The sequence below is a fragment of the Jaculus jaculus genome, chromosome 1 (assembly GCF_020740685.1).
Source record: "Jaculus jaculus isolate mJacJac1 chromosome 1, mJacJac1.mat.Y.cur, whole genome shotgun sequence".
NCBI classification, from domain to species: Eukaryota; Metazoa; Chordata; class Mammalia; order Rodentia; family Dipodidae; genus Jaculus; species Jaculus jaculus.
In genome coordinates, this window is record NC_059102.1 from 75,910,937 (window position 1) to 75,917,818 (window position 6,882).

The window sequence follows — 6,882 nt, forward strand, 5'->3', positions numbered from 1 at the left end:
TCCCTCAAAAGGGCCCCAGCTGAAACTAAGGAAAATCGGCAAAACAAGCAAGAGTGCTGTTTTCCTGATGAACCGGATACCTGCACAAGGGGGAAGGAGACTAACACAGAGAAAAATCAATGCCTACCAAATCAGAGATCCAGAGCCCCAGAGGCCCCCAACACCTCATCACTGAAGCAGAGCAAAAATGAACCCAACATGGCTCAGAGAAATTTTGCAGAAGAGGGGGCGGAAAGAATGTCAGTGCCACATGTTGGGTCATGATATACAGAGACATTTATCGTACCAATAACTGTGGGCTAACTCCACAATTCAGGACCCATATACCTCAACACGGAGGGGCCAATGGGAAGGGGGCTGGTCACAGATGAGCCTAATGTTACCAAAATTCCTGTACTTGCAGAATAGAAAACTTAAAAAAAAATCATCAATGCTGCAAATGCTACTTCATATAAATGTACAGTACAAATATCAGAAGTATGTTTAGAGTAACTTCAAAACTTGTTAGAAATTCTGTCCTAATTCCAAGCCAAAATTCATTTGGTACTTTTTAAAGTGAAACTCAAATATCAATTTTTAAAAATTAATCATCCTAAAAAAATATAGTCCAAAACTAATTTAATATATGCTGCAGTATTATGGTAGAAAAAATATTTAAAAGTATTTATTTTCTCTAATTAAACCATTATGTTTCTGTAAGAGCAGAAAACTTTGTATATGCAGTAAAAACACTATAATTGATAATATACATTAGTCTCAAATTTGGGCCAAGGAGATGTAAAGGAGTAATAAAGATTGGGGAAGGCTGGATAGATTGCTCAGTGATTATGGTTCTTGCCTCCACAGCCTAACAACCTAGGTTTGATTCCCCAGTACCAACATAAAACCAGATGCACAACATGGCATACATATTTGGAGTGCATTTTCAGTGGCCCTGATGCAGCAATTCTCTCTCTCTTTCTATCTCTCTTCTCTCTGCTGTCAAATACATAAATTAATGAATGAATAAATAAATAAATTTGAAAAAGAATAGTAAGAAGGTTGGAGGAGATTCCAGAAAGCACCATGTGAAAGGAGGTAATGGTAGCACAAGCCCATCTAAGGACTGTGAACATGTAACAAGACTGACTATGCCTAGAAAACATTCATGATATGTAAATGACTTATAAAATATCATGGAAACCCCAATAAAAGGCCTATGCACAAAACTGGACATGCATCCAGAGGTTTTGTTTCCAGGATCAGCTGTTTCTCCCCATTAACAAACTAGCCTATTTCCTGTTACTGTTATGGGTTTTAGAGAATGATGGAACCTTTCTTATCTTGGGATGTGCTAAGTTTAGGATAACCAAACAGCTCATCCAGAGAATCAGGTACTCAATGGTCATTAAAATTTCTCAAACTACTGGTTCTCTAGTTCCTGGTTTTGTGATCACAAAGACCAATGAATGCAGATACCAGAGAACAGTAACTTAAATTATGATTTATTTGAAAAAAGAAAAAAAGCAAAGCAGAAAGTGAAACAAAAAAGCTGCTGAGTGGGTTTTCACACCTTAATTTGAATGGGGCTTGGTGTTGATTATACCTTGGGGATGGAAATCAAGTATCAAGTTGGGGTGGACTGGATTACTTTGAATGTATGTTGGGAGTTCCTGGTAAACTAAGGTTAGACAAACAATTTGTTACTTTGTATGTGTGGGCCAGCTGTCCTTTTGGCAAGTCAGCAGGAGTCAGGGCTTTTGACCTTTTGTTGGATCAACATGAGTTAGAGCTTATGGATATCAGTTCCCAAACTGTTCTCTTAAAGCCTCTATGTTCATTGACTCAGTCAAGACAGTTTATCTATTTATTCCTTTTAGGCCTGAAACCCTGACTATATGTCTACAAAATAGGAGCTACTATACTTTTAATTTCTATCATTACTATCTGTGATAGTTAAGGTGTTGTCAACTTGATCTGTTTAGTAATCCACAGTAATCTCTTCTGAGGCTGCTTCCAGGAGGGACCAACTAAAGAAGGAAGTCCTTCCCCTAGAGCAGGTGGCCCCTCCCAGAAGGGGACTTTATATAAGGAAGTTCTGGGGGAAAAAGAGCCCCTTCCTTCTTCCCATTTGGCTGCAGAGCTGCTTGCTGCCTTCCAGCGTGGATTGACGACCAGCACTGACTGAAGACCAGCATCAACTGAAGACCCGCTTGGATCGAAACCCACTGGCTCCTCAGGAAGCCTCTGGCTACATGGACTGAGCAGCTACCAGGTTCCTTGATTCTCAGCCCTACAAATGCTATTGGACTACCATAAGCTAATCCAATAAATTCCCTTTATAAAATAATTTGTTCTAGCAGTTCTGTTCCTCTAGAGAACCCTGACTAATACACTACCTCTGTCCAAATCACTTTTGGAAATAAAAGAACCTGGAAATTTAAGTCACTTTCCCATAATAAAAGCACCCTCAAATATGCACCTATAATATCTGGTGAACATCCAATGAGGTGATAAGCATGAAATGTCTAGAAATTTCTGTCTTCCTCAACAATAGCACCCATCACAATGCTCACTGTTCCTTCCCTCCTGGAGCACTTAGAAACTGTGGGCAAACTTCCACAGAAGAACTGATCATGGCCTAGGGGAACCAGATTTCATCTCTCTTCTTTCCCTTCCTTTATCTCCCCTCAGCACCCTTCCCTTTCCTTCTTCCTTTCTTTTTTCTTATGTTTCCATTTGTTTCCATGGCTTCTTTTTTCCCCCCGCAGCTGTAGCACAGTGGTCTATGAGAAAGTTTACTGAATGCAAGCTCACACATTGTCAATGGCTGTCAAGTCCAGAGTTAAGACTGGGAAGCTGGTGCTTGGATCCCACAGGGACTTTGTCCTGATAGTGAATGGGTCCACATTCTTATAGAGCTGCCCTCACCACATACAAAGACAAATCACATAATTAGACAAAGTATTGAGTCATATGACTAGTTAAAATAACAACCATCATGTGGACTAACAAAGAAAGCAATGGTCACATGATTAGCTAACATGGCAGCATGCCACTGAGTCCTTTGGGGACCAGTTCACCTCAGACTGCCCCATACCACTGGCACTGATTAATGCACCACAATCTTCCTCTTCCCCTTTCTTTCTTTCTTTCATCTTCTCAGATGCCTACAGCATCATGGAAAGGGTAAACACAGATGGAGTACCAACATGGGCAATAAGGCAGCTCTTGACATACCCTCATCACACCCTAGATAATTTATTCACAGATCTACTTCTGCTCCAGGGGTATGTGAGGAAAATGCAAACTTCATTCCATACAGCATCTCAGTGGGCCCAAAATGTTAAGAGGGAGACATGAGCAGCATCACAACCTGGGACCAGGGAACAATAATCCAAATTGGGTGTGCCATAAGCTTATACAAATAGTTGGGAAACATAATATAAATCAGACTGAAACAAAACATTGCTCCTTCTTTTCTTCTTCCATTCATTCCTCCCTTCCTCCCTCCCTCCTTCCTTCCCTTCTTTCCTTCCTTCCTTTTTCTGACTTCACCCTGAGCTTTCTTTCCTCTGATGACTTGTAGATAACTATGCTTTATTCATTTCTTTCATTATACCTGATGTACTCTCACATTCTGTGTTCATTGACGTTAGGCAGTACTATCCCTGAGGATATGGCTTTAATTTGCCAGGTGACAAGCTATCTATTGAAGCTTGAATATAAAATGCTACCCATATGCTTATGCAAACAAACACATGGTCGCCAGGAGGTAGCACTATTTGGGAGGATTGTTGAACTTTTCCAAGGTGGAGACTTGAGTCAGTAGGAGTCAGCATTGAGATTTTATTCTCTGGTCCCACTTCTGTTCACTGCTTCCGGTCTGAGAAGTAATAAGCTGGTATGCCATGTATTCTCTGCCATAATGGAATTATAAACCATTCCCTTTCTAAATAAATAAACATTTCCTTCCTTAAGTTGTTTCAGCAATGAGAAAGTAACTAATATGGAAAATTGGTGTTGATAGTGGGGTCATTTTGGTGATAAATCTGACTGTGTGGTTCATAGGCCTTTGGTATTAGCTGGTAGGAAGCTTATGCAAGAATCTGAAACAATGGACTAGAAAATTCTACATATTCTACAAGAAGAGCTTAAAAGAGCATTTTGGTAGGAATATGGAAGACCAAAAGACCAAGACAAACATGGACAATGGCTTCTTGGATTTCAGAGGAGAATGAAGACATAGAACAAGAAAGTAACGTATCACTAAGAGTGAATGATCTGGTGGTGGAGTGCCTATGGGGGAAATCCTAGGTGACCATCTTCTTGTATATGATATGGAGTGGTACACTTGTTCAAAAAGTGGTTCTGGTAAATATGTATGGGGTTTCTATGAAAATAGTTGAGATTGCTGAAGGAATAGAATGTGTTGCAATTACTGGGTAAAGCATGAATGGGAGGAGACTGCCAACAAGCCACTGTAGTAGCTTTTAGGCAACTGCTATATATCAAGTGTGTAACTAAACCTGGAAATGGCTGCCCAGAGAGACCTTGTTTTTGTAGAGAAAGTATTACAAAGGAACATGCAACTAGCATCCTCTGCATTAGTCTTTGATTTGGTTAATTATTGGATAAAAGAGAGGATGAAATAAAAATGTAGGTGGTGCCTTGAAGTTTCTTATAACTTGGAAAGGTAAGACTATAAAGAGAACATATATTAGATATGTGTTAAAGACCTCATTCTGGGACCTACAAATTTGTGAAAAGTCAGGTAGTGAGGAAGAAGAGAGAAAGGAAAAAAAGGCAGAATATATATATAATTCTTATTTCTTTGAGGTATAAAGAGGCAGATAGAGAGAGAATGGTTGCACCAGGGCCTCAAGCCACTGCAAAAAATCTCAGTGCATGCAACATGTTTTACATCTGGCTTAGGTAGATACTAGGGAGTTGAATCTGGGTCCTTAGTCTTTCAGGCAAGTGCCTTAACCACTAAGTCATCTTTCCAGCCTGAGAAGTACTTTTTAAAAAATATCTTATTTATTTATTTATTTATTTGAGAAGAAGAGGAGGAGAATGGGCATGCCAGGGCCTCTAGCCACTGCAAATGAACTCCAGACACATGTGCCACCTTGTGCATCTGGCTTATGTGGGTAATGGGGAATCGAACCTGGGTCCTTCTGCTTCACAGGCATCTCTCCATCCCCTTTAAAAAATACTTTTTTATTTATTTATTAGCATGGAAACAAATTAAGAAACAAATGCAAGAACCTTGCCTGGCTCATGGGACAGTGGGAAATGAGGATAGATAGAATCAGAAGGAATGTTGTGGAAGCAAAGAAACTTAGTAATGTAACTATTTATTCCTCTTTGAGACAGACTGTATAATCTGAGGCTATGGGGTAGAAAGAAGTCCCTGATAAAGTCATTAAGGACACTTGGTTACTGCATATTCCATGAATAACAGGAATGGGAAGATAGTAGAGAAGAAACATCATTTCTGAGTGGACTGGACATGACAGAAGCACTGTATTACGCCAGTTCACTGAGTCCAATGGGACCATAATCATTAGAGATTTAAGGAAGCAGTTACCTCAGCAGAGCCCTCAGGATTGATACAGACAGGGTTTTGTGAGTTTGTTGAACCTCTTAGTGAGATATTACAAGTTAGTAGTAATTTGGTGAATATAAATGATTTAGACCAGCATGTAATTTAAGCCAGGTTATACAATTCACATTCAAAAGATGCTCAAGCCATCAAAAGCCAATGAAAAAAGACAAAAACTGACTAAGAGTTCTGTTTGGGTCACTCAAAGACAAATATGATAGGATTTGTGTTGAGCTAGAGTTCCTAAGCACAAAAGGATGACATAAAATTAAAGGCTGTTCCTCAGGAGGACCTTAAAACCTAGAGTTTGTAGAAAGTACCAGCAAAAAGGCACTACAGGTGTAAAAGAGTAAGGTTGTCCTAGGGGTGGGGCAATTGTGTCTCTAAAGTAAGCAATTACATTTCTCTTCTGCAGGAAGGGATCATAGGGGTAGAAGTTGTTAGCTCAAGGATCTCACAGAAATCAGATGTGATCAGAAGTGCTAATAACCAAGGCTTTAGCGTGCACTGCGAACCACAATCCTGCTTGAGTGGTAGGCACTGCGAGTGGGAGCACTGCCTTCTCTGCTCTGCTTCAGTGTCCAGCTGGGTCACTACCCAGCCTTGCTGTGGGGTAGGTTCCCAATTCTCCAAGTGTTCCCCTCCTCTAATGAGTTGCCTCTCTGGATACCTGACCTAGCCAACACTGCAGGGTTAAACGTTAAGCGAGAGTGAGGTGCCAACTCCCCAGGTCTTCTCCTACTCCCCCTGCTTGTCACCCTGGGTCTTCATCTTGGATGTACCAGAATCATGAGTGAGCCTCTGGCCCCCAGGTCTTCAGCTATCCTACCCACATCTCTCTTCAGGTGCCTAAGGAAAACAACATGCAGGTGAGTTCCCAGTTCCTTAGCAAACTGTCCCAACCCCGCCTGTGCACACATGTTCCTCTGTAATAGCCAAGCCACTGCAAACTCCCCAACCCTAATACCCTTGGGTACTGCAGGAAGCCCATTTGTCCAAATGCACTACTCCTCCCACTCACCATGGCTGGGTGATCCCACATGTTTCACTCCTTTCTTCAAAGCCTTGTACAACTCAACAATCACACAGGTGATTTTCCCCTCAATTATGTGGGCATGCCATGTGTTAGCCCAATATCCTGCCCCAACTCTTGACTCTCATAGGAGCCTACTCCTACCTTGGTAAGCCCAAGCACTCTCAACAAGACAAAATAAATATCTCCAGTATGTATATATACATACACACACACACACACACACACACACATATATATATATCCTTTTGAATACATATAT